We start from the raw sequence: 16,543 nt of genomic DNA, 5'->3' as shown, positions 1-16,543 counted from the left end.
GTACATTAAACTAATGGTTTAGAAACTGGGACCCAAGAAGTTGGATGGAAGTAGTGTTTTGTCACCAGTGGTCAGTATGAGAGGAAGTCTGTGGGAAAACTTAATTTCTATGGTCTTAGTCACTGTAGGTCTTGATGTCAGTTTTGTAAATTATGTTCCAGTTTAGAACAAAATAGATGATGGAACAATGCACAGTGGACAACAGTATGATTGACAGCTAGTATCATTCAAGGTGCCTGGTTACAGCTGACACGAACTTCCGAACTTTGTGGTCATTTGCCACAAACTTTCAAAAACAAACAACTACGTACAGTATAAGAATGTGTGTGCACAGAAGATTTCTCTTTAATTTGAGACTGAAACATAAAAAAGATGCTGACATGGGGAATGCTCCTTTGGGAATGATAGAGTCTGTGCAGCACTGATGGAATGTGAATGTGAGATTCTTAATTATTTCCATCTGTTAACTGCGGTCACCAGGCTGATAATTTTCCTGTCAAAAAAAAGCCAAAAAAAAAGAAGTCAGAAGTCAGAAGCCATACCACCACACACACTCACACAGGCCTACACAAATACACACTCCTCATGCACACAATAATGAGTTTTATGGCTGAGTGATTTATGCATTTAAAATGTGGCTGTGCTGTCCTTAAACTGCCCACAAAGAGAAAACACATCAGCTGCCTGACAGACAGGGAAATATTGCCCTGCTCTGCACACGCTTTAATAAGGTCATCTGCCTCATCCTCTCCCAGTCAGCAGTAATAACACTACTTTGAGGGTGAAAAAATTTTTTTTTGTTTGTATGTGATAGAAATATTAATGAAGGAGAAGGGGGGCTGTGTAGCAAGTCACTAAAATGACTACTACATTTGTTTTTGCTTCATTACAGCAGATCCTCTGTAACACGCAGTGGTGTGACTGGGCAATATGGGCCATAATCACTGTACACAATGTAGGATAAATGGCAACATGATGTCTTTCTCTTCTTCGTGAGAATAGCTTCATAGTGATGAATTTCATGCTGATGCAGAAGCATTCAACCGAGACTAATCCATTTACTCACTCCTCATCATGAAGGCTGAGTCTCTCTAGTACAGCTGCCCCCGTCAGGGACATCGGCAGATACACATTTTGTGATGTTTAACTCTCGCTCATTAATATTTCTTTCATGCCTTTTCCTTTGGCTTTTCCAGAACAGTGTGACCGATATCAGCCAAGTTGCTGTACCCACAGCTAAGATGCAATATTTCTATACTATTAAAGCTCACATAGAGTGGTCCTGTTGCACATATATTGCACATGTTAGTTATGGAGGTCTACTTAGATAAATTAACTTGTTTTCATGGTCAAAAACCTCCTAGTTGCTGTAAACGAGCCGATAGAAATCCTCTTTTCTGACGCTGTGCTGAGCCGCGATATTTCAGACTCAAATCTCACACCGAGAAGACAGAGTGTGTTGTGATTGGCCAGCCAGTGTAGAGGCTTCCCAACTGTCTTGTGATTGGCCAGTACCCGGAAGTGACATATTCAGCACACGCGCTCTCAGAAGCGCAGCTCCCCCCTGGTAGATGCACTGTCACTCATTATCAAAACATTGTTTTAACAATTTTTAAAAATAGCTTCTTCACGACTCCCCGCCGCAGTCCCTTTTATGACTCTGACCCGGAGTCAGACCCAGAGTCAGAAGACACTGTTGCTCGTGAAACACCTCCACAACGGACGTTATTCTTCTTCTGTGGTTCAATGTACGCAACCGGATGTGCCCGGACTAGTGCCCGGAGCAGTACGATCTGCTGTTCCGGAGAAGTAACCGGACCGGGTATTTTCAAGAATTTTACTTGCTTTGATTTTAAGACTATGGCGAACTGTCCAGGGTGTGACCTACATGCTAATCGTATCATTTAAGAGTGCTTTTGTAGCCTCACAGGCCGCTCAGGTCTGCTGGAGTTGCTTTGTGTTACCTTTTGCCCACTCAACTCTTTGTTTCTCCTTCTATTTTTTCCCTCATCTTTGGGTTAAGTAGAACGGTAGGGGAAAGGAACAAAGAAAGAAATAAAGTCAGAAGAACACACACCACACAGTCTAGGGAGCAGGAGGTCAATGAATACAGACTGTTATTTTCAAAAAGCAGCTTACAGCAGCACGGCTTTGATGTGCGGACTCACTGCGAGTTCACCTCAATGTCCCTCTGGCTTTGAGCCTCAGAACAGCAGCTCTCACACTTCTGTGACACCTCAGCAGGCCACCAAAAGCTGCTGAATCGCTCCGGAGAGAATTTCTGTGTTTTCCCACATGCTGTAGCCTTCACTTTATGCCTGCACCACTGCAGCATGCACATGTGATGAGCTTGTGACCGACTTGTAACTCGTGTTGTAGGGTTTCCAGCATTTGAGAGACTCTGTCCTCAAGCTGTCAGTTGACATTCAGTCAGATTTGTCCAAACTTTAACCAACAAGGTATTTGATTCCACTTTGATAACTCTCTTTTCTTTGCTTCTTATCTCCATGTTTTAGCTGTGATTTCAAGTTTGTATAGATTCTCAGCTGAGACTAAGATTTAGCCACACCATTGTCTCCGTCTTTCATGGTAAAGAGCACCCTCTTTCGTATTGCGAGAAAAGTAGAAGACAAGTAAGACACAAACAGATTGAATTGTTATTCATGACTTTATATGTTGCCAGGCCCAACCCGCTTAGGTACACAAAATTAGAGGAAACACGATCCCTGAAAACTAGGTGATTTGCGAAATTGTTCTATGGCACAAATGAAATAGAAGGAATCGGAGGGAAACCAAAATGACTGCTACGGAATAAAGAGGTCATACCAGGACATGCAGAATATTCCTTGATCCCGTGGACGTACTCTGTGACCTTCACCCACTACGGCACTGTTTCACCACAGCCATTTGTCCATACGTCAGCCTTTAAGAGCTTGCTATTACTTTAATGAGTAGGTGTGCTCCAAACCCAGTTTTGCAAGTATTCAGATGCTGATCTGCTGCTTCAGGCCAATAGCATCCGTTCTTCTTATCCACATCCCTCCTCCACCACCACCACCATCTGGGCTATTAGACCCATTCCACACTGGTTGTGCACGCTGGCTCCAATGGGTATTTATCAATAGTCATTAGGAGCATAACTTCCCACTGTCCCCACAGCAAACCACTCTAAAGTGTTAAAAAATACCCAGAAGCAGAAATTAAAAATGCTTATATTTCATTTATTGTGATTGGCAGCTCCTATCTGCCTAACATTCCCTCACACCTTCCCCTCCTCACTTCACTACCTGGTATCTCCATCAGGCCTGAGTTGTGTTTTTTAATTGCCCTTTTTAACCAACTCTTGCAAGGGCAGAGAATCTATTTATTTGTTTTGTGCCTGCACAGAAACCACAAAAAGAGTAATGCCCCAATCTCTGTACTGCAGATTCTAGAGGGAAATGTGTTTGTGAAATTAACATTTCTGGCCCTCAGTACAGGCAGTAAACGTGCATGTTTTTTTTTCCTCCTCCTGTTGTATTTGCTGTAATTTCACAGTTCAGTAGTCGTGGGACCACTCTCCAGCTGGGTGGGTGGGTTTATGCTGCAGCCTATGCTTACTTTCCACAGTGGGATGGTACACAATCCTTTCTTTTTCATTCTCAAACCAACCATGTAGCTCATACAAAAAGCATAATTCGTTTTGTTTAGTTTAATAACTAATGAGAGATGGGAGAAAGTCCAGTCAGACTCCTGTTCTACTCCACCTACTCAGGATCCAGTGAGATTCTTTGTTCACCCACAGCAGCAGCACTGCTTCATGAGAAATACTTGCTGAGCTATAACTCCAATCTGTTATTTATGCTGACGACACATGAAATTATATTTGACAAAGGTCTGGTGACGCATGTTTATCCTGGTTCTGAAAGTGGGTAATAATACAACAACTGTTTCTTTATGTACTGTGGGAGGATATGACTCTCACTCTCCACCACTTCTTGGATTCAGCTCCAATTTCCCTCTTTGTGGCATCACACAGTCATTACACATCCATTAAAGGATATAAACTCCTAAGTTCCCACATGCAAAATAAAAAAGGGCCTTACACTTGCACAAGACATAGTTGTAAATATAAATGTTAACCTCCGCATAAGCACACAGAAAATCTGTCATCAACAGATCGCCGGCACTCTCTCTCTCAGTCACTCAGATCTTACCATGACTCAGCTGTTTACTTTCATAAACTACTATGCAAAGCATTTTATTCCACTTCAGTAAACTCAATCTACAGAGCAGCTCATCTCAGAAATCTCCCCGCGGTCTATCCATCTTCCACTCTGCATGGTTCAGTCAATGCATTTCCAGTTGAATTTCAAAAATATTAATTGCACAATAAAAAAAAATGAATGTGTCTCCCTCTTGTCTAAAGAGAGGATTTACAGATTAACAAACCGAGCTTTGAATAGCACACATCAGTGTGTCACTCTGTAGATGTAATCTCAGCTCGTTCCTGTGTAAAGACAATAATTTAATCCATGATTGTTTGGAACATCACTTGATCAGGCCCATAATGTATACTATTAGAATAAGATATGGTCTCTGGGTCCAGGAATTGATTTCACTATTTGGAAAAAGGAAATCAGTTTGTAAGTCTACGAAAAAATTAGCATATTTCTCACTTTATTTAAGTCAGTAATCATTAAATGAATGAGCTAATAGTCTCAATCACAAGTTTCAGTTCTTCTACACAGCATGATGTCCATCTTTTACATTTTGGTCCCATTTAAAGCAACATAATGCTGGATTGCGACTTTCAAAACATGTCAACATCAAAGCCTGAGTGGCTCTGTGTCTGTTTTGGCACTATTGCATTTGGGGGTTTTGGAAAGAACTACACAATTTGACTACTTTATATCTGGTCTAAAGACATGTTTATAAATTAGGAGCCCTGCTTCAGAGTCACCGCTATCGTTGGCTTGCAAATCCTACATTGTCAAATAGGCGATAAAGCATTATATTCGGGCATGATAGCACTGGCCAAAATATTCCTAATTTTAAATGGTAAGAAAAAAAAAATTTCCATTCACTCTTTCTTCGACGTGATCTAGCTTTCTTTCTTTAATAAAACGGGATAAGATACTTACCTTATGTCAGTTTGTCTGCCCTGGTTATATTTTGGACACCAAACCATGAATGATTTGCTTCTCTTTGAGTGAAACTGCAGGACTTGCTTTCTTTCAGCTCTTTGCTGCTTGTTCTGACAGGTGCTGTGACATTATTTCTTTGTGTGGAAAAATAGCTCAGCAGTGGCGTGGAGCAGCCACAGGGTTTGATCCCCACATCATTCCATTGCCCCATGTCTTTTTGACAAAACCAGCCCTCCACACCCTCCACAACCACAACCAAATCTTGAATTCATATTTTGAAGAACAAAAACAAAAAAAAGTGAAGGACCTGTTTCACCATCAGTCTCCATCTGAAAAGATAATATCACCACTAGGCTATGATAAGGGACAACTAGCAGTCCAGTAATGACTTACTCAGGCCATGTGGAAGTCAAGCCTATAGTTGAGGTTAGGGCAGGAATGTTGATAGAGGAAATTATAACGCTAATATATACAGATGGATCCACATACACATGAACACTTGTCTTCTCTGTTGTTAATCCATTTAGTGTGTCTGGGAAACTGTAGGACCCAGCTATGACTGAACCAATAACCACTGTCTCATCTGAAAAGCTCTTTCATGCAGTTCAGCACTGCTTCCTACGATAGATATGAAAAGACAGTGGAAGCTTGAACGTTGGAGGAGCAAGCATTGTGCATCTCTGCCCCAGTTTCTCAGAGGGTTTGTAGGAAACCCCACAAACTCAGAGAGCAAATAAAGGTCCGTGCGGTGTCTCACATCTCAAAGAGTGATTCTGCATGTATTTGTCAACCTTCAGACAGGCTTGTTTCCTTGAACCTTACAAAAACATTTAAAAAAAATTGATGTTAGCAGCTTGTTAACAACACAATCAAATATTACAAGACTACAAGTAGCACATTATTATATTTAGCTAAATGAGATGGACAGCTTTGATTAATTCCCAGCTGGCTCCTATTTCCACCCAGTTGGACATAGCAGAAAACTATGGAAGCCTGCTTCACCTCCATCCATCCATCCATTATCTACCGCTTTATCCTCCACCAGAGGGTCGCAGGGAGTGCTGTGCCTATCTCAGCAAACATTGGGCGATAGGCGGGGTACACCCTGGACAGTTCGCCAGTCCATCGCAGGGCCACATATAGAGACAAACAACCATTCACTCACACTCTCACACCTACGGTCAATTTAGAGTGACCAATTAACCTTATCCCCATATCGCATGTTCTTGGACTGTGGGAGGAAGCCGGAGATCCCTGTGAAAACCCACGCACACACGGGGAGAACATGCAAACTCCTTGCAGAAAGGCCCTTGTTCCGAAGTTGTTCCAAAACTGGGCTCGAACCCAGGAACCCAGGTCTTCTTGCTGCAAAGGCAAGAGTGCTAACCACTACAACAACCGTGGGCCTGCTTCACCTTATACATGAAAACAAATCAACTTTACTCAACTCAAACCTTTATAAATGCATTAGAGTCACATGAGATACGAAAATCACATGGCACAAGTCTCTACTGCCTCAAGGTGGAATGGTTCTTTCTGTTTCATACTCAACAGGTCTTGCACTATAACTTTAAACATTAAATACCAGATAATAAGAGCTCGCATCTCTTTGGCTAAATCTGTTAGCCAATAGGTTTTGCCAATCAGTCACTTAATCACCATCATCTTGCTCTTCAGACAGCCCCAATGTGTATATGAAAGCAAAGTGATACACTAACTTTGACTGAGCCCTCGGCCACTGATTTTGTTCAGATCAAAGAATGAGAGTGATTTGTTTCCTCAGATCAGCTCTATACGGTATCAGTCACTCCACAGCAAAGTTTAAAACTACAGCTATACAGCTTTTATTTCTATTTTTTTCCATCTTCAGGGGTAAAGCACTTTTGGTTGCTGGGAGCTTGAGTCGTACAATCAGAGAAGTTAGCGCTGAAACATCATGCAACAGTCTCGAAAGTCATTGTAGTATGATACGTAAATATTTATATTTCAGATAACTACCATACATACAGTATGTTAAGGTAGAAAAAAAATATTTAAGTCATACAGTGTGAAACTTCCATGGCGTTGATGAGCTCTGGCAGACTCACACAAGTACCAGTACCGGTACCAATTTCGGTACGACTTCAGTAAATCCAAAAATATGGACACTTTTAATTCCTAATATCATCTATCTATAAATTCCAGGAACGTCTGTCTGTCTGTCTTTCTGTGTTTTATTTGCATATCTTTCGAACCAATAGTTTGATTGATTTCAAACTTGACAGGTGTCTTGCTACGGGCAGCACGAGTAAGTGCAGTGCCAAGTTTGATGTTGTTTTGATAATACAAAAGATATCATTCAATATATCGGTAAAAGAAGCACACTTTGGCTCTACTGTAGCCACTCCCCCTCTCACTCACACAACCTGTGAGGAGAAGCAGGCTGCATGGCAGACAAGGCGACCATGAAGCTGAGGCAGGCGGCGAACGCAGTGCTCGTCTGAACTAAACTGTCACTGAACTTTTGCTGTGTAATAGTAACAATGAGCACTCAAACACACCAAACCAACAATTACTAAAAACACACACAAAAACAGATTTTCCTTGGGCACTGCACTATCCTCCAAAAATGCTGGATCCCACCTTTCCTCTGTGCAGCTTGGGTGGTATAAAATAATAATGGTAATAATTTTACCTCAATGTCAAACTGGACGTTTGAGTGAATTTTCCACAAAAGTACATGATTGTGTAATGTGACGCAGTATGCTGAGCATAGCTGCTTGTTAGCCATAGCAAAGTTCTTGTCACAGCAGAGCAGCATTTCATTATGGCCGAGTGTTATGGTTTACTGGCAGGAGTCTGCTATATGTTATAACACCGCTCACAATCTTGCAGCAAGTGTAAAGTCTAGCCATCATGCTCCGGTGGACACACACACAAACATATCCACGCACTCTCCTCAGCCTGGCAGTTGGTCCAAACACAGTGGTAGGAGGGGGCGTGGGGCATATATCTGACTACTTCAGTCCTTTTATAGCCCTGTGCCCACGCGCCAGTGCCCACCCACTGATGATGAAGTGTCAGAGCGGGGCAGCGTCACACACCATGGTCTGTCAAGCCCAGAGAGCGAGATTAACTCCCCTGACCAGATTGTTTGGGGCTTGGCAGACTATGGCGGTCTCCCTGGGCACAAAGCACGGAGTAGAGGACCTTAATTGGACAACGTGCATGTGGTGGTGGGGGTGGAGACCTGGGAGTGAAGGAGGATCGTACTGACTGGCTGGCCTGCCGGCTGTTGGCAGCTCTCAGGCCCAGTTTGGTTTTCCGTCAGAACAATTTGAGCGAAGAGAAATGGGCTTAATGCGCAAAGCACTCAGAATTTAGCCACATGTTCAGCTCTTTAAGAGAGTCCAAATACAACCAAAGGGACCTAAAGCCCTCAACAAGTAAAGTGGTCAGTTAAAGTGATGTTTATGTGTATATTCTTCTTTACTTCTGTCTAAAAAAAACATCAGAAGCATAGGTAAAAGAAGGTAATTGGCCTTGTTAAGAAATGAAAAGAGAAAGAAAGAAAGAAGATTATGCTTAAAAGGTTTAACTATTTGATGCGTTTTGTTTTGTTTGTTTTTTTCCCCCTGTTGCTCTCAACAAAGGAAATTGGAATATTAAACATTATAGTAGTATGGTAATTGTAGTAATAATATAATAAAAGCCACACTTTTTTTGTGAAATTGTGGAAAAAAACCAAAAAGTCTAGTGGCAAATATATTAATTAACTTCCTAAAGCTTAAAATCTTTCTCAACAAACCCCAAAGCCCCATTGTCATTACTGTTATAATCCTATTCAGGTGGCATCTCTGTCCCACTTAGATAAGGCTTCAGCTTCAGCAATCTTAGCCATTAGCTACCTATCGCTCAGTGAGGAAGCACAGCCATGCTGAAAAATAATGGAAACAGTTCCATATGCGGCAGTGATCCAGTAATAACCACCATCACTTCTGGCAAGCGATGGTTTGTTTTAACAAATTGTCTGTCTTTAATCCACTCTGTGTCTGAAGGAGGAACAGGAATAAAGAACTGACTCAAAGAGGCGCACAACCCGCAACAGCTGAGTCAACCTAACTTACAGTAAATCCCTCAGACTGAATCACATTTGTTACCCTTCCTGTACTGTGATATATATATTTATATTTACTTTTACATATTTACTTTTGCCGTGCTTTATGTCTGTGATTATCTTTTGATGACTGGAATCTAGCCGATGTCTGTTTGTTTTCATTTACTCGCATTTGTTTTTGTTTTTTGTTTTTTGCCAATCATAACCTGAGCCTGGATGCGAGCCAGGTGACTGCACCCTCAGACATGTCCTCTGTGAAAAAAACTGCTTAACTCCCACTGTAATCAAGGTCTAAACTCAGCCAGAGCATAACCAGCAGATCTGCACATTCTGTTTCAACTCTTTGTCTGGAGGCAAGGAGCCAATAAAGGGAAGTAGGAAGGAATTAGCAGTTTTTGGCAGCCCTGCAACTCACTCTTTCCTCCTCAGTTTGATTTACTTCCACAGCTACAAGACAAAAATAAAGTCTGTGTTACTCTGGGGTATGATTTCAAAGTCAATTTAGCCCTTTAATCACATTGTGGTACTGGTAGCTGCACTGCCAATGACTTTTACATATAAGTAGCTGCTGGATCTGTGCACAGGAAAAGTGTCAATAGCATTCCCTGCAAGTGGTTATCCACAGTAGTGTTTGGGATGTGAGTGTTGGGACACTGCAGCGCCAGCTGCTACTCTGCTGCTAAATCATGAGTTCCCCACTGCTATATCACTGACAAATTCAGCCCTCCGCTGCTTCTCCACCACAAAGCAGAGAGAAGGATTTCATGATTCTCAGACTTGGTTCATTGTCGTCTCCACTTGACAACGTCAACGATTTATATGTGTTTTGGGACATTAGCATTTAATTTCTCAAAGTACCACTCATAGACAGTTTCTGAGAATAGGATGGCACATCCTCCCAGCCACGTCTACCAAAAGCAACCTCCCCTGTCAAAACGCACATGGATGTCAAGCTCATCCATTGTATAAAAGCTCCTTCTCTATTGGTCAGAGAACCCACTAACTCCAGCGAACATCTGGCTATTGTTTGCAAACTGCATTCACATCCAGGTCAAATGTCTCAGTAAGAAATGCAGGTTTTTATCAGCTACAGCTCCAATCAGTGGTAATGTAAACATTAGAAACATTAGGGTTGGGAAATGAAAGTTGGTACTTTTTGTGCTTTGTACTGATTTGCGTAGGTGCTACCAATGGTTCACTTTTAATGAATCTGTACCAAATTTCGATATGCTGGGAGAGTGCGCGAGAATGTGAGTGCTACGTGTCACAAGACTATGAGAGCACAGCAGCGATACTAATACTTGCACTGCTAGCGTTCGTATCTGATGCTACCAACGTCTTTTTATGTTGCCCGGCATAGTCGCGGAGAGAGCCGTGACATGCCGCGTAGTCGAACGGGGTCAGCCGCTGACTAGCGACTCTCTGACAATTGTGTGCTTGTCGTTAGCCTGCCGTCTGTGGCTACCTTTAGCCATGTGGCTAACTTTCGGCCAGATAGCTCAAAATCCACAGCTGATTGTGTAAGCACTTTTTCGTGACAAGAGACAAAGGGCAGAAAAATAAGTAAAAGCGTTGGTTGTGGAAGAGGTTGTGTTCTATATTTATTTCTAACTAACATTTATGTTCATGTTTATTTATTTATTTTGTTCTTAAATCTTCTTAAAGCTATACTTACCTTTCTTGCATGTCTCACAGCACTTAGTAAAAATGTGAACATGAAGACCTTCGCCTCCCTCAAAGTCCCACCCTCCAGGGCAGAACAGCAGTGCCTATTGTGCATGTGCGAATCATTAGCAGCCTGGTCGCAGAGGTTATCCATGCTCTGACTGCGGAGGTTACTGTGATCCTGGCAACACACGCTGCTTGTGGAGCACAGTAACTGCAGAGTGATTCGTGGTTCCAGGTGCGAGTCTCCAAACACCACAAAAAGTCGGAACATTTAGCGACAAAGTTGCCATGTTGGCAACACTGCTCTATCAGAGATGCGCGCAACTCGCAAGCTGTGACAGCGCGAGAGAAGACAGGTAGCTCGGCGAATTATTTTATTCCGTCCGAATTTTTCAATTGCTCATACTTTTATCATTATAATATGATTGTTCTGTTATCACTGTGTATTTTAAAACAATTGAATGGTTAAATGTGGGAAAACTTGTTGAAAAGAAGTCCATTGCTGCCACCTACTGGCGATTGTGAGAGTTGCCTGAGGATGTGTCACTCTTTGATGATGTCATCAGTGAGAGCCCTCAGCTGAATCAAGGCATGGTCAGAGCTGCTGTATTTTGTTCTGCTCATGATAAAGTGGGTCTTTAACGGCATTGTCGGTACGTATTCGCTTGGCAAGTGTTATTATTGTTGTCAGACAGTGTTGCTGAACATTAGACATTTACGTTATTGTTTCAAATTATACTGTAAAGTATATTTAGCATAAGGCTATGCTCACAGCTAATATCCTGTCATGTGATACAGTGTGTTCATTGCTGCTGTTGTCAAGTGCTCATGAGGGCATTGTATTTTACTTTCAGTTTAACCCGACTCCATATGACCTCAATAAAGAGCGTACAAGTTTCAACTCTCTTGTCACGTCGTCCTTTGGAGAGGAGTTTATTCTGACTGTCGACTCTAGCAAGGCGTTAGAGGCAGGGGACAGTACAGTAAAACGACAGCCCTTCGGTGGACTTACAACGTCTGGAAGACTGAACAGAGCTGCAGGACAGCTATTCTACAGAAGCAAGCCCAACACAGTGGAACAAGTAAGGAAGTATTTCACCTAACAACACAATGTCAGGGAAATCATCATCAGAGAGCTCATTGAAGACACGTTCAAGTGCTTTATACTCATCTCGGCGTTCTAAATGCTCATCAGCCAGCAGAGTAGCTGCTGCACAAGCACGAGCAGAAGCCGAAGCAGCCAAAGCTGAAGCAGCCTTTGCAGAAAAAGAAAGCCAATTGAAACTACAAAGAGCCGAAGTAGAAGCTACAGCACAATTACAAAAAATACGCCTGGAAGCGTCATTGGATAAGCAGCTCCTTGTTCAGAAGATTGGAAAGTTTTCCCAAAATACAAAATAAAGAGGTGAAAAAACTAAGAGAACTTGGAGATCTATTGATGGAGATTCAAGCTGCTAAAGAAGATGGAGACTTATTCGGCCTAAGTTACCTCGACACACCTCGCGGTGTTAATCCTGTGATACAGAAACTGCCATTCTACCTGCAGGAGAGATGGTTAACATTAGGGTTCAAGTACAAAGAAGAGTACGAGGTCCCTTATCCACCATTCAGATTCTTTGTGGACTTTGTGTGTCAACAAGCCAAAATGCGAAATGACCCTGGCTTCACACTCACAGCCCTGAGTAATGAAACTCCTTCCTATCATAGACAAATGAACAGACCTGATGGCCAAAAAGCTGTTGCTGTGCTTAAGACAAGAGTTTCGGCTGAATCATCACCGAGCCCCTACAGTGTGTCACCTATGTTTGTTAAAAGCTCTGGATCATACAAGTCAACTATAACAGAGGATCCAGACAAACAATGCCCACTGCACAATAAGCCCCACCCTCTACCAAAATGTCGTGGGCTTAGAGAGAAACCAATTGAAGAAAGAAAAGGATTCTTAAAGCAACAAGGGATTTGCTATAAGTGCTGCAGGGCTGTACACCTCGCAAAGAACTGTACAGAGGAAATCAACTGCACAGAGTGTGGAAGCTTGACACATGTTTCTCTACTGCATCCCGGCCCTGCACCATGGTCGCACCACAACCACAAACCCCTGGTTCAGAGAACGACGGGGAGAGAGACAGTGCTCAAAGGGAGCCTACAGTTTCAACCACGTGCACTGAGGTCTGTGGAGAGGACACTTCAGGACGCTCCTGCTCTAAAATATCCCTCGTAAAGGTGTATCCAGCTGGTCATTCTGAGGCTGCAGTCAAAATGTACACTATATTGGATGATCAAAGCAACAGATCACTTGCACGTTCAGAGTTCTTTGATCTATTTCACATTTCAAGCTGTCCCACTCCATACTCTCTGAAGACGTGTGCAGGGACAGTGGAAACAGAAGGCAGACAAGCGTGTGGATTTATTCTGGAGTCCATGGACGGCACTGTTGCACTCTCTTTACCAACACTGATTGAATGCAACGAGATACCAGATAATCGCTCAGAAATACCAACGCCCGATGTTGCATTAAACCACGCTCACCTGAGACACATTGCAAATCATATTCCTTCGCTCGATCCACAAGCACAAAGTATGCTCTTATTAGGAAGAGACATCATCAGAGCTCACAAGGTCCGAAGACAGATCAACGGCCCACACGATTCACCCTACGCCCAAAAGTTGGATCTGGGTGATTGTCGGCAATGTGTGTATGGGAGATGCTCACAAACCAACTTTGGTTAGCTCTTACTACAAAAACATACTGAGAAATGGAAGACCCTCTATCTTCCAGCCATGCCCCAATGGTTTCATCGTGAAAGAGAGATATGGAAAAGAGGAGTCCACACTACGTCCCCTTTCGCACACTCTTTTCAGCGAGGCACGTGACATCATGGACAGTGATGTGTTTCAGACAACAAAAGAAGATGACACAGAGGCCCCTTCGATTGAGGACATGCTGTTCATGAATGTTATTGACAAAGAAGTTTACATGGATGAAGGGAACAGCTGGGTAGCACCTCTTCCCTTCAGAGCTCAGCGGTCACGTCTCCCTGATAACTGCACACAGGCATTCGAACGCCTCATGTCACTGCAACGGTCCTTCAGGAGAAAACCTGAAATGAAGGAACAATTCATCTCATTTATGAAAAACATCTTTCAGAACGGACATGCTGAGAAGGCTCCTCCACTGCAACCTGATGAAGAGCATTGGTACTTACCCTGCTTTGGCGTTTATCACCCAAAAAAGCCCTCTCAGATAAGGGTCGTCTTTGACTCTAGCGCGCAGCACAAAGGTGTGTCACTGAACCAAGTATTGTTGACAGGTCCAGACCTCAACAACACACTGATAGGTGTCCTTCTTCGGTTCCGGAAAGAGCCAATCGTCTTCACTATGGACATTCAGCAAATGTTTCATTGTTTTCTGGTACGCCCTGAGGATCGGAACTTTCTCAGGTTCCTTTGGTTTCAAGACAATGACCCCCCGACAAAGAGATTGTGGAGTTCCGAATGAATGTTCATGTCTTCGGTAATAGCCCCTCCCCTGCAGTGGCTATTTACTGCCTCAGGCATGCAGCAGAGGAAGGCAAAGATGAGTATGGAGAGGATGCAAGGCAGTTTGTGGTCCGTGACTTCTACATGGATGACGGGCTGAAATCTCTTCAAACACCAGAGGCAGCCATCAGCTTACTCAAGAGGACGCAGGACATGTTGGCTTGTTCTAACCTTCGACTACACAAGCTGGCTTCAAACAGTAAGGATGTGATGGATGCTTTTCCATGTGAAGACCGTGCCACTGACTTGAAGGATCTCGACCTTGCCTCTGAAAGTCTGCCCATGCAACGCAGCCTTGGGTTACACTGGGACTTAAACTCAGACAGTTTCACTTATCATGTCCAAAGTGAGAGGAAACCATTAACTCGTAGAGGAGTTCTGTCAACAGTGAACTCTCTCTATGATCCTCTTGGATTTGTGTCCCCTGTGACAATTCAAGGGAAGTCACTTCTTCGAGAGCTGACCGCAGACACATCAGAATGGGATGCCCCCCTGCCTGTGGAGAAGGAGAAGTTGTGGGACAACTGGAGAGATTCTCTGCATGAGCTACAGAACTTAAACATCCCTCGGCCTACACATCTGCATCGTTATCTGCAGCAAAGCACACTCTGCGTCTTCTCAGATGCTTCAGAGAAGGGAATAGCTGCAGTCGCCTATTTGAGAACCATGGGTGAGGAAGGAAAGACTCATGTTGGTTTGGTCTCGAGCTAGGCCAAGCTCACGCCACGTCCAGAGCACACCATCCCAAGGTTGGAACTATGTGCAGCAGTTATGACAGTGAATCTCGCAGAGGTAATCATCTCCGAAATTGACATCACATGTGATGCAGTCAACTACTACACCGACAGCAAGATTGTGCTTGGCTATCTCTACAATGAGAAAAGAAGATTCTACGTCTACGTCAGTAACCGTGTTCGGAGAATCCGACGGAGCACATCACCAAGTCAGTGGCGCTATGTGAACACTGAACACAATCCAGCAGACATCGCAACACGTGCAATTGCAGCAAATCATCTGAGAGAAACGATATGGTTCACTGGACCAAAATTCTTGTCACACCCAGAAGAAATGATGCTGGCTCCAGAAACATTAGAAATGCTGGACCCAGGACTAGACCCTGAAATCCGTCCTTTCGTGACAACGCTCTTAACCACAGCACTCGAACACCTCGGGTCTCAGCGTTTCACGCACTTTTCACGCTGGCATTCCCTCATGAGAACAGTTGGAGCCCTGATTCATGTTGTGCAATGTTTTAAAGACAGGAAGGACAAGGCCAGCAGTTCATGCAAAGGATGGCACCACTTTCACCTCCCACCAACCGTCGAGGTACTCAAAGGGACAAAGTAGATCAGTCATCATCAAGACTGTGCAACATGAAGCTTATGACAAGGAGTTTAAGTGCCTGGCATCAGAAACCAACATTCCCAAGACCAGTCCACTTTGGTCTCTGGATCCTTTCATCGACACAGATGGATTGTTGAGAGTTGGAGGCCGTCTTTCTGAAGCAGATTTGGGACCCGATGAAAAGAGACCATTCATCTTACCCGGACGCCACCACGTGGCCTCTCTCTTGGTGCATCACTTTCATGAGCAAACACAGCATCAGGGACGTCACTTCACCGAGGGGGCCATCCGATCAGCTGGATTTTGGATTGTTGGAGGGAAGAGATGTGTGAGCAAGTTGATATTCGAAGTGACAAGTGTCACTTGTCGAAAACTCAGAGGAAAGTGTGAGGTTCAAAAGATGTCAAATCTTCCACAGGATAGATTCAGCATGGAACCACCCTTCACAAACATTGGCATGGATGTGTTTGGACCCTGGTCCTTGTCAGCACGACGCACAAGAGGAGGCCATGCTGAGAGTAAACGATGGGCAGTCATTTTCACCTGCTTATGCATCAGAGCTATTCACATTGAAGTTGTCGAGTCTCTCGACTCCTCAAGCTTCATAAATGCATTCAGAAGATTTCTGGCGATCCGAGGACCTGTGAAGCAGATACGGTCTGACAGGGGGACTAATTTCATCGGAGCCTCCAAAGACTTGGGAATCCCCTCGAATGTGGACGAAAGGCCAGTCGAACAATTCCTTTCCGAACGTGGATGTGTCTGGACT

Source organism: Microchirus variegatus (genome assembly GCF_963457635.1).
Source record: "Microchirus variegatus genome assembly, chromosome: 20".
Taxonomy (NCBI): Eukaryota; Metazoa; Chordata; class Actinopteri; order Pleuronectiformes; family Soleidae; genus Microchirus; species Microchirus variegatus.
The sequence above is the reverse complement of the archived record's forward strand: the minus strand, read 5'-3'. Positions refer to the sequence as shown.